The sequence below is a fragment of the Halichoeres trimaculatus genome, unplaced genomic scaffold (genome assembly GCF_033239565.1).
Source record: "Halichoeres trimaculatus isolate MK-OKI-2021-1 unplaced genomic scaffold, fHalTri1.1 fHalTri1_scaffold_8, whole genome shotgun sequence".
Taxonomy (NCBI): Eukaryota; Metazoa; Chordata; class Actinopteri; order Labriformes; family Labridae; genus Halichoeres; species Halichoeres trimaculatus.
Genome location: NW_027437186.1, coordinates 4,074,840 through 4,091,767, shown reverse-complemented (window position 1 = coordinate 4,091,767; position 16,928 = coordinate 4,074,840). Strand labels below are relative to the sequence as shown.

The 16,928-nt window shown below is 41.8% G+C and overlaps 1 protein-coding gene across 1 annotated transcript in view; it reads left to right on the top strand.

Moving 5' to 3' along the window:
- The first annotated feature begins 6,384 nt into the window (after positions 1-6,384).
- The window catches only part of rin2a (Ras and Rab interactor 2a), an 81,032-nt gene continuing 70,488 nt past the window's right edge, over positions 6,385-16,928 (top strand). Inside the window, exon 1 of the mRNA XM_074675715.1 lies at positions 6,385-6,717. The gene's annotated coding sequence lies outside the window, so the exon portion shown is untranslated. The remainder of the gene's footprint in view (positions 6,718-16,928) is intronic.

The window sequence follows — 16,928 nt, the reverse complement described above, 5'->3', positions numbered from 1 at the left end:
CTGATTCACTATGTGTCCTCTGAGCAGTTGACGTTGACATGTATGTTTATGTTGGCTCCAATCTGAGGGCTGTTCAATTCTAGTTTCTGGATCTGGTAACTCTGATTATTTTATCCTCTTCAGCAGAAGGGACTGTTGGTCTTCCTTTCCTGGGGCGGTCCTCATGAGAGTCGCTTTCATTATCGGCACCATAGACTGTAAAAAAAATGGACGTCCGCTTGTTCGGCTCGAAGTGAGGTCTCCACAAAAACTGCTCCCCCTGGTGACTGGCTGCAGTATAGGTTTAAAAATACGGCTTTTCAGCCATTCCAAATGGGCTGTGGTCAAACTTTTAAAAATTATTACACCTCGAAGAAATGTTTCTCACGGCCGATTGTTGTGGTGATTTGAAGATATTATTTGGCTGTCTTGTATCCAAGTCCTCTTTTTTTCCTGATAAGTTTACTTTTCATTAGTTAAACGAGGTTAAAAACGAGCTTTTACGCAACATTTAACGATGATTGACAGCTGCCGTTCTCAAGTATTTTTTTTTCGGGGATCGTAAAATATGTCGGGAGGTAGAGTCAGGAAGTGATTAGACTCTCGAAAGAAAAAAAAAAATTATTATTTTTGTCACCCAACTCCATTCAGATTCTCCCAGAATCCCTCATCATCTCTACTGCGCAGACTCTGGCTCCAAACTGCTACAATGGTGGCGCCTGAGACGGCGGTATTTTGGCTTCAAAACCGTAGAATGATAAATGGCGGAGCCACGCTGTCCACTCTGTATACAGTCTATGATTGGCACAAACTGTATGGGGGGTGATTTTTTTTTTCTAACTCAACAGTTCAGAGGATATAAAGATTGCAAGCTTGCCCAATCAGAGGCACAGCTCAAGTCAAATGACTGACGAAACCCCTGTCACTTCCAATATGGCCGCTATAGCCGATTTGCTTCAAGGCGGCGCATAGTCTCTGAAACAAAGCTTGATTGTTCTTTGTAACAAAGATCCACATGCCAATCACAAAGAAGACGAATGGTTGGATGTCTTCCATCGTCGCTCTTTGTTTACTGTGCCGTGTTTTTCTTCTTCGTTGGATTTATTAGCGGGGTACACTGTGTTGCGCTGCTATTCTGTAACTGACCCAGCTATCAGCATCTAGCTTACACACCGCTTACCACGAGGGGGCACGGTTGGCTGTAGAAACACAAACAGGACTAGGCTTAACTGATTCAGCCTGTACCAAACCATACTGATCTAAACCAGACTGCTTGGTGGAAACGGGGCTGAATATAGGATGGCCTGATGCAATTAAAGCTTTGTAAGTCAGAAGAAGAATTTAACTATTCTAGAATTTGTAGATAGCAAGTGTAGAGACGCTAACACTTCACCCTATTTCCTGTATTTTTCCCATTTTGATTGTTGGTTTTCTTTGTTTTGGATATCCCAGCTTTGTTCTGTGTAGCTTTTTCACCACTGAAAAACAAAGAAAGTGGACTGGTGGAGTAAAAACAAATTTCCCCTGCTCTGAGCCAGAGGATCTGTCAGGCTGTTCATGAAGACACGGGCCAATCCTTGACCCAGATCAAGACCGTAACTGCACCTGGACACACACACGTTACCTCACACTCACTCCACTCCAACAAATGGTTCTTTGTTATATTTTGATACTCAGCAGATTGATTAAGACTGCTTCTGTCTTTTGGATGGAGACGGCTTGAGTTCAACTATAACTCTCCCTGGACCACGCCAGAAATCTAGAGTTATAGTTTGAGACAAAAAGGGTGTATGTATGCTACCAATGAAGCCATGACATTACACATCGCTCTGCTTATTTCCAGTGTGATTCAATTGGGTGCCATTCAAGGGGCAACAGTTGGTTTAGAGAAATGAAGCCTATGCAGAAGTGCTCAAAGATGCTGTTTGTTGATGATCCACATGAGACTGGCAGCAGAAAGACCAGAAACCAGGTACTCTCAGAGCCAAAAAAACAAAAAAGTTTTTTTTTTTTTTTTTTTTATGTCTTTACAGCATCAAAAGACCACTTTAGAGCCTGGTTCAAAGAAACGGTTTTGGATTTAAAAGCTAATTTTGCCATTGGTTAATTTTTTTAAACTCAATAGTTTTCAAGATATTAGGATCAGGAGTTTGTCCAATCAGAGGCAAAGCTTAGCTCACATGACTGACAGGTGCCCTGTGGCTGGAAGCTCCCAGCCCATGTTATATTCAATATGGCCTCTACAATGATCGGCTTCAATAAGCTTGATTTGTGTATGATGCGTCCCCAAGGTCAGCGCAGCTGTGTGTGGATGATTGACACAATTTTCAACAGACGGGTGACGTAGCAGAGAGTGTGTCCATACTTTATAGTCCATGGTTTCATTGTTCTGTCAGTCTCATGAGACCATCCGGGGACACTTAAACTTAAAGGGGACATATCATGCTGATCCCTGATTTAATACTTACATATAATATAATATATTTGAAAACAAGACCTTTCACCCCCTGAATTTTCAAAAAATGAGATATTGTATTTTTTCTGATATCCTAGAACGAGATTTGATGCCTCTGAAAATAGGTCATTGCCATTTGGCCGCGAGATTTTGACCTTCGTGACGACACGAGGATCCTTTCTTTTTATTGGAGTAATCTGATAAAGCAGCTCCTCCTCTGTGATGTCAGTTAGTCACACAGCCGCCACCGAGGGATACACCCACCAAGAGCCGACTGACTGAGTGCTGGATGCAGGGACTCTGCTCTGCTGAGCAGCTTGGCTTTACATGGTGAATTAGCAGTTAAAACACTGTAGTTTTAGCAGACGTCGTAATACTTGTGAGACTGTGATATTTGCATGCTTGTTCTGACATGCACTGTGAACCTGGACCACAATAATGCTGCGGTAATAACATAGCAACGAACTGACGGTGGAGGCGATCTTTAGACTACACTTTCAGCATGATGGATAAAACAGACAGAGAAAAGTGAAGAAGCAGGATGGGGCCCTGTTATAGAAATAGTTTATTGGTGAAGTCTGCCCATATTTCCACGTATAAACTATACATGTTCAGTGGCGTGGCGTGGAGATTTTTTTTGAGGAAGCCAAGTGAGACAAAGCCTGTTATCTGTATTTTTTTTAGGGAGTGGGGTACATAAAAGGCTTTGTTGCAGTTTGTATCGCTATTTCATGTAACGGACCTGTTAGAGTGCCCAGAGAGCGCTCGTTTTACTTACTTTAAACACCGACACACGCCCTTTAGCTCTCCCACCCTCACTCACTCATTCACACACGTACATTGTCCTCTTGACTTAGCTTAAACATCGTATTAATTAATTCAACCGCCCACTTAAACACACAACCGGCCGCTTCACGCACACTGCTAATGTGCTAACCTCCCTGATTTCATTCAGTGGCTCGAGGATGACGATACTGTGATTTGATTGGTTTGAGGCCAAAGACGGGGTGGCTTCCCTTGGCACAGTCTTGGTCAATCACAGATGAGCAGTGTCATGACCAGGGCCTCATCTGATTGGTTAATCATTCTTGGTTTTTTTTCACCAAGGGATGCCAACTCTGCTTGGCTTCCTTGCGGACAACAGCGTGCAGTATCGTATTTTCACCACACATTCGCCACAGAACATTTACGAGGGCCCTGTTTTACACATTGTAAAATGCTCAATAACTAGAGGAGAGGAATAAGGAAGAGATGGCGGTGACAAAACACAGAAGAAGTATCGAAACTGTTAAAAAGGAATATTTTCATTAAATCACAGCTACAGTCTAAAAAAGAGAGGAAGCATGGCTTCCCTTGGCCTCCGGGAGAAAACGCCACTGTACATGTTACAGTACCGCTTTGACTCACCACACTGAAGCGTCCTGAGATGATCTGTGTCCACGTGGATTTTCTTCCTTCTGAGCTGCAGAACCGTCCGGGTCTGACTCGGGGTCCAGTACAAAAGGACGGATTCTACACTCAGCCATTTTATCAGTGCTATCAATGCCTTACGGTGAAGTTTTGGCAAACAGCAAACTCGCTCGGTCTGCCCCATTCAATATGGCGATTTTGTAAATACTGCCATGCTGCAAAAACCGCCCCCTGGCTCTACCCCCTCCGCCCCTCTGATAGAACTGACCAATCAGAGCACAAAGGGCTGTGACGTTGCAAGGTTACTGGAGGTCATTCGTGAAACAGAGCATTTCAACAAGATCTTCAGAATGGCCTAAAATGAGGATATTGAGAATGCTATTGTGGGGCAATGAAGGAACTCAATGACTTGTATGCTTGTATGATAGAAATGCTTTACAGGCATCCTTGTCTGGCATAGTGAAAAAGAGAAACAAGCATGATATGTCCACTTTAACAACCAGAGGAAAGCTGTGAAGTTGAACTTCCTGACGAGTCAACAGATCCACCACGCAGTATGCTGTGTGATGATGAAATGTTGCAAAAGTTGGTGGGATAAGTTAAAAGAGGACAGCAAAACAGTAGGATTAAGGATTATGGGTGTTGTTAGAAACACGTCTTCACAATTGAGAGACTTTGTTGGTAGTCCTTAGAGAAACAGCATGGTGCAAAGTAACACAAACAGAATGTCAGCAGCATTTTATGATCTGCTCATGTGTTCTTGTTACTTGAAAGTGCTACAAGCACATATAGAGCTTGCTAACCTCTTTTTGCTAGCTTTTAGATCTCGCCCACATCCCCTGCGTCATCACTGCATGTGATGTCATGAAGGATAACTATCTAACTAACTAAAATACCTATAAATTTCAAAAGTTAGCAGAAAAAGAAGCATAGACATGGTTCCTGTCAGGTTGGACCCATTTGAAATAAACCATAAAAAGTTTATTTTCATCTATTTTGAAGAAACAAAGAGTCATCCGTGACAAATTTGTTTCTTTCAATTTATGTATTTCATAAAGTATAGTGTGTGTGTTTGGGTATTTTCTTCCATGGAGTGCCTTATCAAGGATAAGGCACTCCATGGACTCCACTTGGACTCACTGACACCTCACTCAGATGGTCTTTCTTCGCTTGGGATTGGAGCTACCGTCCCGAGCTCTGAAGAGGACCTATAACATGTTGCCAGTAGAACACGTGACGTGAAAGTAAATGCAGTTTGTTTTTGTTCATCTGACGAGCTGTGGGGGAAGGACGCAGCGGGATGAAGCTGCCAGGTAGAAGATGAAAACCACCGGAAGCAGGGTGACTTGGCCTTAAAAATAAAAGCATTTCAAATCAATTGCATATGACTTTTTTTTTTTTTTTTTTTTTTTTTTTTTTTTTTTTTAATGAAGAATTCAACAGATAGCGCCTTAAATGAAATTGAATACGGATTATATAGTAGGATAAAAACTGCAGTTTATACAAGGGACATGATATGTATATTACTACCTTGGAAAAAAGAAGTTCATGAATTTGATGCATTTTTGTCATTGATTAAAAGAAAGGATTTGATGAGGGATTTTAATTCAAAACAGAAAATTGATCATTTTAATTCAGAAATGAGGCGACTTGATTAGGACACCAAAAAACAACATAAGGAGGAAAAAGGGAAAAAAAAAAAACCCTTTTAACCAACATCATGTTGTATATCTATAATGTATTATTGTGTATGAATTTCCATAATAGGCCTATGTTTATGTTGTTTTATCATTTAGTGCAACTAGTCATAATTTTTCCAAATGCAATCAATGATCTACTTTAACATACTAAATAGATTAAGGTAATTTTATGTGTTTGTCTTTTATTACCTGGGAAAGTTTTAATTAAGTTCGAAAATATAAATAAAAGAGTTGGCTGGCTTTTGGGTTATGTTGCTTTAATGACCCAAAGAAGATGAAATGGGTGTCTTTGTTGATGTTCTCCCATTCACATTTCATTTGTGTTTTCTTTTTCTATACATAAAAATTTAGTTGTGAGAAGAGACATCTGTGTTTTTCTCTGCTGAAAACGATTTCTGTGATTAATTCTGTGGTGATGGTGGACACTGGAGCCTAACGGTCAGACGGAAAAAGGACAGAAGAGCAGAAGAAAGATAAACAGGAGGTAGCCCTTGGTCTCAAAAAGGTTGGTGACCCCTGGGCTAAACGTAAAATTCAAGTTTTCAGTCAATACTGTCATTGTTTTATGAAAGAAAGATAGCGGCAAACAATACTGAGCAATTAAAAAACTAAAAAATGAAATACTTCAACAGGAAGACATACGTACAAAAATACAGGAAAAAAACACAACAGTAAAATCTAATTTAATTTTATTTAGCTTTGTGTTACAGACTCACATGAGCTTCAGGTTGGAAAATGAAATAAAATAAAAGGAGAGCTCTCCGCTACAGGGGCAAACCTTCATTGAAGGAAAAAAAATAACTTCATTGTCGTTTTATTAAATTAACATCCATTGTGCGCTTAAGTTTTTCACATTACGTGACTGGTCTTTTATTTTGAAAACCGTACAGGAAGTCATTCCTTCATAGTGAGTGTTAGACAAAGACAAAACACAGCTAGGCAACATCTCCTTCCAAGAGTTTGAGACCATGCAGCCTGCCGCCGGCTTTGCACAGAGTTGGTCCAGGGATTTTTCACTCTGAAACCTTCGAAAACTTTTTCATCATCACAACTCCACCAAACCTGACGACAAACCCTCACCATGGATCTGTTACGCTGCTGACTTTTGCTGCAACGCGTCGCAGTCGCGGAGTTTTCTTCTCCCAAACTGGAATAACGATCACCTCTCTGTCGGTGAGTCCGCAGTCCTTTGTGTCGCCGGTTAACCCACATACCAGCTGACAGACAGGGGGTGTTCGGTGTGTTTTCGTCGTTGCTCTGTCAGTAAAGTTGTTGTCGGTGCTGTATTACTCAGTGTGTGAAGAATCCTGCAGGACGCGTTGGACAAGTTATCACCACCTGTTGCGCGACGTCAGTGTTTAAGCAGCCGTGATTGAAGCGAGCGCAGCAGTGATACACACGCTTCCTCAGGCTATGCGCTGTGGTAGAATGATTGTTACTTCACACGGTTGGCTGCAGGTCTCCGTGGGAAAAGTTCACCAAAAGGTGAAGATATAAAAGTTCTGTTCTTTGAAGCACCTTCACCCACTGGTGTTCTGGCTTAGATGGTGACCATGTTAAATGGCGACTCTGGAATAGTTCCTCTTGAGGGTTTTGTGAGTTTATTCTGACATCACATCTTCACGACTACCACCGGCACACTGAAGGTCTCCACACCTGTTGAGGGCATAGCGGCGTGATTTGTGTTGTCAGAGCTTATTTCATCCACAAGGAGAGAAAATAAGTGTTGTTGCTTTTTTTCTTGTCACATTTGTCCACAATGGAGTGAGTGCGCTTGGTTACGCACACACTTTGGTGACGTTGTGTTGCGTAAAAGCAACATTTATCAAAGTGTGTAAGCCTGGGATTTCTTAAAGCAATGGGAACAGATGACATACTGGAGACGAAACATTCAGCTGCTTGTGCTGGTGTTGTTGCTTGCTCCGGACTTATCATCTGTAGTTTGAGACTTTATTTGAATACTTTAACTTGATATTGATAATGACATCTTGACATAGGGGATTGAAGAAGTGATACAAACATGGCTACCTTCCATTAAAAGGAAATGAGAAATGAAAAAAACAATTATGTGTGTGGGTGGAAAGGCCTCGACCCTCAGAGATGATTTGTTCTGTGTGGGGATGGGTACCGAATTAGGTACTTTTATAGGTACCGACCAAATTCAGTCAAAAGTACTGGGTACCGATTCACGTAAAACCAAAAGGTACCATGTTTAGGTACCTAAATGCATCTTTGTGACTGTGAGGTAGTGAAAGAGTAGGCAATTTTCCATGCTGGACATGAACACAGCATTGCAAGATTATGTATTAAAGAATAAAAATGTTATATTGAAAAAATGTTATATTTTATTATTAAACAAATTAATGTTTTTTACCACATAAACACAAAAAAGTACAGAAAAGTGGTACTGTTGAGTACTGGTACCGATTGCCAGGTATCAGGCATCAGTACCGTATCTTTTCAAATGTGAAAGGTACCCATCCCTAGTTCTGTGGTGCCTTTAGAAAATAAACTTAAATCTTTACTGTCAGTTATACATCATTCAACTCTATTGTCATCATTCGTCACAAATACACGATTTCACAACAAAATGTAGATCAGATCTTAAGTGAGTACTAAACAAATATTCCTGGAAGCCTACTGTGAGAAAAAACTGCCCCTGAACCTGGTTTTTGGTTTAAAGGCTCCCATAGTCCCTTCCAGAGACAACACTTCCTGTAGATGTCCTCAACAGCAGGAATTGAGGCTCCAGTGATGACACAGAGCATTTCCCATACCAGACAGACTGTAAAAATAGTACTAATAAAAAAAAAATGTATGAAATGCAAGCTGTTATAGTCTGAATTTAATTTTTTGGGTGAATTGATTGAATGTATCGTTTGAATCCGCTGTAAAAAAAAAAAAAAAAAAAAAAGATTAAAAAAACATCAAGTTAGTGTTTTTGTTTCTAGAGAATTTATATTTATGAACAAAGAACTTTCCATAACCAGAGCCAGACCCTCTGCCCCTTCTGTTAGAATTCAGCCCGCTTGAAAAGGCTTGGTGCCTCTGCAGACTGTGTTGACCATAGACTGTATATAGAGTGGACAGTGTGGCTCCACCATTTACCATTGTACCGTTTTGAAGCTAAAATTCCCCCGTCACAGGCGCAGCCATTGGTAGCAGTTGTGCAGCCAGAGTCTGTGCAGAAGAGACTGTGAGGGATTCTGGGAGAATCTGTGTGGAGCCGGGTGACAAAAATAATTATTTTCTTCTTCGAGTGTCTAATCTCTCCTTGGCTCTCCCTTGGGACATATTTCCTGAAAAAAAATACACAAGAACAGCAGCTGTCAATCATCGTTAAATGTGATGTAACGTGTTGTTTTTAACCTCTTATAGATAATTAAAACAAAACTTTTCAGAAAAAGAGAACTTGAATACAAGGCAGCCAAATAATATCTTCAAGTCACCACAACAGCTGGGGAGATTGATTTTTTCGACCTACACTGCAGCCAGTCACCAGGGGGAAAGCTGTGGAAAAAGTAACTGAATCTTGTCTAAAGTGTCTCAGCCAGCAGCCTCGGTTCATGTAGTGTGATATTTCATCTGGACTTTCCTGTGCTCCTGAAACTTCCAGCTCACAGAGCGGTGTGTCATCTCTTGTTTGCCTGATAATTAGTCTGTTGTTTAAGAGCTGCCTCCAGGCAGCGTAAGGGTTCTCGCAGTGTGCCCTTACCTGTGACCACAAGTCTGTTGCCACATATTTGTTCCCAACAGAATTTGATAAAGAAGCTGAAAAAAATAGCCAAAGGGTTTCCTGGTACTGGCCAAAGCCCTGTTTTTTCAATCTCCTCAGAAATCTGTTAATGTGCTTAGTGCTCAGGGCTGGGGACAGATCAGACCAGCACTGTTTTCTTCCCCAACCTGAGTCACAGGTCAGGAATTCAGGAGGGCTTTGATTCTGCAGCCGGGGTGCTGCTTCACCGTCTCCTTTCAGAAGTTAAGCTCTTTACACTGTTGGTGCAAGAAGTTATGAGTCAAGCCAGGTCATAAATAGATGAACAGGCACATAGGAAGCAGTAACATGAGAAATCTATGGAATTTATACACTCACCGGCCACTTTATTAGGTACACCTTGCTAGTACCAGGTAGGACCCCCTTTTGCCTTCAGAGCTGCCTTAATCCTTCATGGCATAGATTCAACAAGGTACTGGAAACATTCCTCAGAGAGTTTGGTCCATATTGACATGATAGCATCACACAGTTGCTGCAGATTTGTCGGCTGAACATCCATGATGAGAATCTCCTGTTCCACCACATCCCAAAGGTGCTCTATTGGATTGAGATCTGGGGACTGTGGAGGACATTTGAGTACAGGGAACTCATTGTCATGTTGAAGAAAGCAGTCTGAGATGATTCTTTATGACATGGAGCGTTATCCTGCTGGAAGTAGCCATCAGAAGATGGGTACACTGTGCTCATAAAGGGATGGACATGGTCAGCAACAATACTCAGGTAGGCTGTGGACTTTAAACCATGCTCAGTTGGTACTAAGGGGCCCAAAGTGAGCCAAGAAAATATCTCCACACCATTACACCAGCAGCAGCCTGAAGTGGTGATCTGAGGAAGGATGGATCCATGCTTTCATGTTGTTGATGCCAAATTCTGACCCTACCATCTGAATGAGGAGCAGAAATCCAGACTCATCAGACCAGGCAACGTTTTTCTAATCTTCTATTGTCCAGTTTTGTTGTTGCTGTGTGAATTGTAGCCTCAGTTTCCTGTTCTTAGCTGACAGGAGGGTCACCCGGTGTGGTCTTCTGCTGCTGTAGTCCATCTGCCTCAAGGTTGGACGTGTTGTGTGTTCAGAGATGCTCTTCTGCAGACCTCGGTTGTAGCCAGTGGTTATTTGAGTTACTGTTGCCTTTCTATCAGCTCCAACCAGTCTGTCCATTCTCCTCTGACCTCTGGCATCAACAAGGCATTTTGTCTCACAGAACTGCTGCTCACTGGATATTTTCTCTTTTTGGGACCATTCTCTGTAAACCCTAGAGATGGTTGTGGGTTAAAATCCCAGTAGATCAGCAGTTTCTGAAATACTCAGACCTGATCTGGCACCAACAACCATGCCATGTTCAAAGTCACTTAAATCACCTTTCTTCCCCATTCTGATGCTCGGTTTGAACTCCAGCAGATCATCTTGACCATGTCTACATGCCTAGATGCATTGAGCTGCGGCCATGTGATTGGCTGATTAGAAATTAGCATTAACTAGCAGTTGGACAGGTGTGCCTAATAAAGTGGCTGGTGAGTGTAAATGAAAGATGGATCAGGAGAGACAGTCACAGATAGAGGACCAGGCATTTGAAGTTAGAGGAACTGTGCTCTCCCTCCCAGAAGTCGACAGCTAAGTTTGTTTCACTTCCAGAAACTAAAGACTTAAGTTTAGAACTGACATCATAGTGAATCTGTTGAGTAAGGGATCATTCAGTTATCACACTAAGAGTGGTGAAGCTGTAGCCTTGAGTGACTTTGAGTAAGTCTGAGAGGAAATGAAAATTCAGCCTTTATTCCTGTCATGTTACTTGGAAGAGCTCTACATGATAACCAGAAAATGGTTGATAGGTGTCCACATTATAACCAGTGTTACAGATGTATATCCGGGGGCATCAATTTTGTCTTACACCACCACCAGTAAATGTGGTTTTAAAATAATACAAGTAGAGTACTTCAAACTGTTGTCATCAAATCACATTTTGGGATCCTTCGTGGGCTGGGTCTGTCCCTGTTGCCATAAGCTGTAGGGCGTGGTGCAACTGATCAGGTCTAGCCTTTAAGATTGTGTTTATTAAACAGCTCCCATGCTCAGCAGATCTTATAATGTTAAATGAAAACTTAAAAAAGCTGGGGCTGGGATGTTTAATACTATTTCAGGTGAGTCTGTTGCCTGAACTTGCCTTTGAAAAAATATATATTTATCTCTGTGTGTAACCAATCAGATTATACTGGGGGTGGGACAGTACTGGAGACAGAGTAGTGACTGCAAAAGGAAAGGTGCAACTGCATTATAGCCAAAATATCACAGTTTTAAATTGATTCTTGTTATCCTCCATCGGATTAAAAAAAAAGGCAGATGCCGATACGCTTCAAAATGCGGAATACTGGTCTATCCTGATTCCACAGATAAAGTACTGGCTCCAGGTGTTCAAAACTGGTGCTTAGCAAGCACCAAACGTTTTGCTAGGCCAGAGCGAAGCACAGACTATTAGGGTCCGGGCCTGGCCTACCGTGACCAACACTCAGCGACAAACAGTCATTCTGAGAAAGAAAAACTGCTGAGTGTGTTGTCTGTTGTTTTGTTGGCGTTTCCGCCTTCATTACCTGAAATGGAGGAGAAATTGAAGCAGCAATATGATGCTTCTCTTATAGATCAGCCCGCATTCACAAAGCTTCTCAGAGTCCTCTCAGTAAGCTCCTAACTTAGCCTAAAAATTCAGAGCAAGGAGTCTTAGCTAAAAAGTGATTCAGGAAGGTTCTGAGAGCAGCTCTGAGCAAGGAGGAGACAGATACTTTGATCTTAGTGTGGAGGTGTGGTTGACCCTGTTGCTAGGTATGACGCAGTCTCCTGAAAGCTGTGATTGGTTGGTACAAAAAGAGGAATAGATGAAGGGGAAAATGCTCTGTGCTCCTAATGATGAATGGACTGAATCAGACTGTTTTAAGAAATGTGTTACCGTGTTAATTCTATCATGATGATGAAACTCAGCTGACTTAAATAAATAGTAACACAGCTTCAAAACGTTTGAGCGTACCTCATCCACACATCGATTATACTGATTTGCTTATTGATCTTTTTACTGTCCATGCTACTCAATGCATTTGATTTTAATGGTGCAGAGACTCAGCTGTCAGCGCTCTCTTTGATTGCTGTTGTCCTTTTAAAAAGCGGTTTGATTTTGCAGAACGACCAAAGCAACGAACGACATGGATAAAAAAAAGAACTAGACAGAGGAGCCTGCTGTTGGCTCAGCTCATGGAGGAGAAAAAAAGAGTACTGAAAGAGAACCTGGGTCCTGGGATCACGGCACAGGGGAAGAGGCAGACTTGGGAGCCAATCGCCCAACAAATCAGCAGATAAACGGCTGTCTCAGGTGGCAGAAACTGTTAAGTGTGTTAGGAAAGTCCAACATCAGTATCAGTGTTCACTCTGAGGCTTCTTCAAAGTCCTCCCTCCTCCTAACAGTTTTTCACCTTAGGAGCTCTCTGAAGGCTTAAGACGCTTTGTGAATAACTTTTATCTTACTGAGGGAAAATTCGAAGAAAAATCCAAGGAATTCTAAGATTTTTCCAAGAATGACATCACTAAGGGCTACTTTTAGCCTTAGGATGCTTTATGAATACGGGCCCTGGTCTATACCTTACCATTTCATTAAACAGACTAAACAGCACAATGTTATTTGTCTCATTTACTTGGCGGATGTCATTTCTGCTTCATGTTGGTGTGTTCACATTTCCCCTCTGCTCTCACCCACGCAAGCCAGAGTTCTGGCCCAATGTGTCCACAGACACACACACACTCACACACAAACAAACAAACACACACTGTGTAGCAGACAGTCAGGAAAAATAAAGTCATAAATGCAGATAAAAAACAAACCTCTGCCCATTTTTAAAACGCTCCCAGCGCCATCTTTTTTGCCGTCCCCTGCTCCAAACATCCACAGCTGACACTGCCTCCTTCCATAACGGCCGTGCATGCAGTGACGTCCTGCTGTCTTACAGTAACGCAATGACATGGCTCTGATTTGGCTCCTTGCTAATGGAGAACCAAACTGGTTCTTCTGAAGAACGTGATTAGAGCCAACTAAGCACCAGCATCGAACCAGCACTGATGGAAAGGGGGTTTTAGAATGACTAACCAACCTGATGAGAGTGATTGTGGACTCCCAGATAGGACTCAGAAGACACTTGATGTATAATAATGAAATGGGGATGATTAAAGTGAAATCTTAATAAGGCAGAACGCTGACCATCCCAACTATAGTGTGTATTGGCTGATTGCCAACCTTGCACAGGGGCCAGCAGTGATTGGCTTTAAGATGACAGAGAAGAGATCCTGATGTTGTAAAATTTGACTTTAACCCTCTGATGCCCTGCTCAGATCTACACAGCAGCCTCTTGAACGTGGCACCAGAGCAAAGTTCCAACCATCGTCACATCTCTGGACTTACAGAGTGCACCCTGAAATGGTGTAATGTTGTGATACCAGTGTGTGACTCAACATTCGGGCTCAGTGGCACAGAAACCCACCATTATAATCACAGCAGAGGCAGAACTCGTGCTGAAGATCTGGAGCTCATGCTTTACTCATCTGGAATGTGTCACCACCTCACAAATCAGTCATTTCATGTGATCAAATGTTTTCTATTTCTTCTGCTAACTCTCACACCTTCAGCGACCTGATGCCTGTTAAACTGCAGCCGAGAGTTATGGGTAAACTGAGCTGGCTTCTTTGTTGATTTTAATTTCTCCTCCCTGTATAAAGCAGATATAAAATTTTGCAGAACCTAGAGCTGCAAAGTTCTCTTGGCCAGTTTGGTACATGCTAACAGCTAGCTGATGGAAATCATTCATGCAGTGTGCTATTTCTGAGGTCAGTCTGAACCCTGGACCACATTTTTTTCTAACACAGAGCCCTTTTTAGTTCACAGGATGTTGCCCAACACCACAGAAATGTGGCCAGTTACCCTGACCTCCAGAGGAAAGGAACTAACGAACAAATAGGTGAAATACTATTTACTTATTCACAGCTAATGTGAAGTTCAACTGTGCTGGCCTTTTCTTTCCAGTTTTACCTAAAAATCTAGGATCCCTGTTGGTTTTCAGATATGCTGCCTCTGGCCCATTGACTTCTGGGATTTGTTCATGTGGAATAAAAAAACACTGCGGTTCCTTGATTGTCTGAATGAGGCTGGCTGTGAAAGGAAAGGTAGACACGGTGTTGGCCTGGAGTCTGACGCACACCGTTGTGAGGACGTGACTCTGAGCAAGTTGTGTGTTTGTTTTGGAAATGAATGGAGATCAGATCTTTATAACTCTACTTTTCTTTGTTCAAGTCAACTTTTTACCTTTTTTGATTGAAATTGGACAACAAGCGAACTTTGTCAGTTTGTATGTAGTTCAGTAGCGGTCTATATTTGGCTTTACTCTCAGCCTGGTGCACAGAGACGTGTCTGTAATGTGTAACGCTAGTGAATCCTGGTTATGTCCTCCCAGTCATCTACCAAGCAGGGCTAACGTAACCTCACTCTTCATTTTATTGATAGACTCTCAAGTTTGAACAGACCACTCTGTTCTGTATCACTCAGCTCTATCACTTTCCTGCTTAGCTTGGTTTTAGCCTTTAGCTTGTGCTTTATCTCTCTCCTGTTTATCTTTCTTCTGCTCTTCTGTTCTTTTTCTGTCTGACAGTTATGCTCCAGTGTCCACTAGTGCTGCACTATTTGGGGAAAAGGTGCTATTGGCGATTAGGTGGACAATATTGCGATTGCGATTTTGCTTGCAATTTAATAAAAAAAGTTGTGTCATGAGTCTACAGACTTGCTTGGTTATCATGGAGAAAAATCAAGAAAAAAGCAGAGATGGATTACTGAGGATTATAAATGTGTAATAATTCTCAATATATCCAAACTTACTGTATACAAACAACAATGTCCAGCACAACAGTACTGTTTTGTTTGTATTAAGAATAGCACATTTATGCCACTTTTGCTTTGCATGTTTTGAAAATTACATCTTTTTGCTGTGTCATTCAACCGGTAACCAAAATAACACCGATAACAGAGGTAGGTAGAGTTTCTTTGTGCTCTATCTTGTCTGATTAAACTGCCGTACCAGGGGGGCAGGTAGTAACATGACCAGTAGAAACAGTGATTGATTAGTCATCTCACGCTCGCTCTCTTACTCAGTCACACACACACACAGACACACACACACATATCACTCACACAAACATTTTTGCTCATTTTTTACACTTTTTAAAAATAATTGCACAAGCGCACCTCTTTTGCGATTACGTAATTGCATGTGCTGACATTGCGATTGCGATTGCGATAATCGTGCAGCACTAGTGTCCACCATCAATACAAAATTAATCACAGAAATCATTTTCAGCAAAGAAAAACACAGATCTCTCTTCTCTCTACTAAACTTTGTCAGCCAGCTTGGTGTTGTCATGGAGACTCTGAAGTGCCATAAATTAATCCAGAAAACTGAGAAGCAGCATCTAGGAATAACCTATATTGGTGCTGATAATCTCATTTTAAAGTGTGGATTATGATCAGGCATCTAGAAGGGAGAGTTTCTCAAGATCATTTAGAAACCCCCTCACAGGGACTTTAACATTCTTGTTCAGAGCAAAATGACGTGTTAACTTCCTGGATCAAAACTCAGGTTAGTCTTATGTCCTGGTCAGGATGTTAAACATATCTTTACTTGGAATGTATTTAGAGTCATGCACAGATTTGCTCAGTGAGGGGTGTTTTGGTGGACGGTCAGGTGTGATGCACTTGTTTCCTGAACACCTTACAGAGGAGAATTTGAATATGGCTTTAGACAGTCTCTATATATAACTTCTGGTTGTCATGTTCCTTGTTTCTATCAGGACTTGGCAGAGATCCAACCACAACAGGAGCATTGGCAGGTTATAAAACTTTATGTCTTAACCTTTTAAACTCCACAGACACAGGCCTGCGTTATAGTTAGTGTGTAATTCAGCATGTGGTGAAGGTGGAGGTATGGTTTGTAGTTACCGTGTTTAAAGAAAGTGATTCTGAAAGCTACATTTTGACTTTTATTATAGACCCACAGTTTAATGAAGCTAGGTTTGGATAAATCTTTGAGTGGAGGCTAAATTTAGACTGACTTTCACGGAGGTTGGGTGTCTACCAAAAGCAGTTCAGCACTTTGTTGATGTGGTGCAGGCTTTGGCTTGGATTCCAGGGTGTGATTCGGAGTGTAATGTGCAGGGAAAAGCTGTGGCAACAGTGAACTCCCTCTACTGTCAATCAAGATATGTGTGTGCAATTTCACTGCAGTGTGGTTGGTTTTTCTGTGTAATAAAACTGCCCTGCAAATCTCAGACACACCCAGCTAGCGTGAGGGGGAATGTGTTACACTACACACACTTTAAGAAAGAGCTAAACATGAGGAGGTTAGATAGTTGCCATCATATTCCCCATTCTCTGAGTGGAACCACAAACCACAGGAAATCCCTTCAGACAGCAGAGGAGGCGTTCAGGAATGGTGGATGTTGACGAGGTCAGGAGGTTTGTTGTCAGAGCTCGGTGCCCCAGTTCCCAACCCAGCGTGGACTCTCGATTCAGGGCAGCAGTGGACTGTAAGA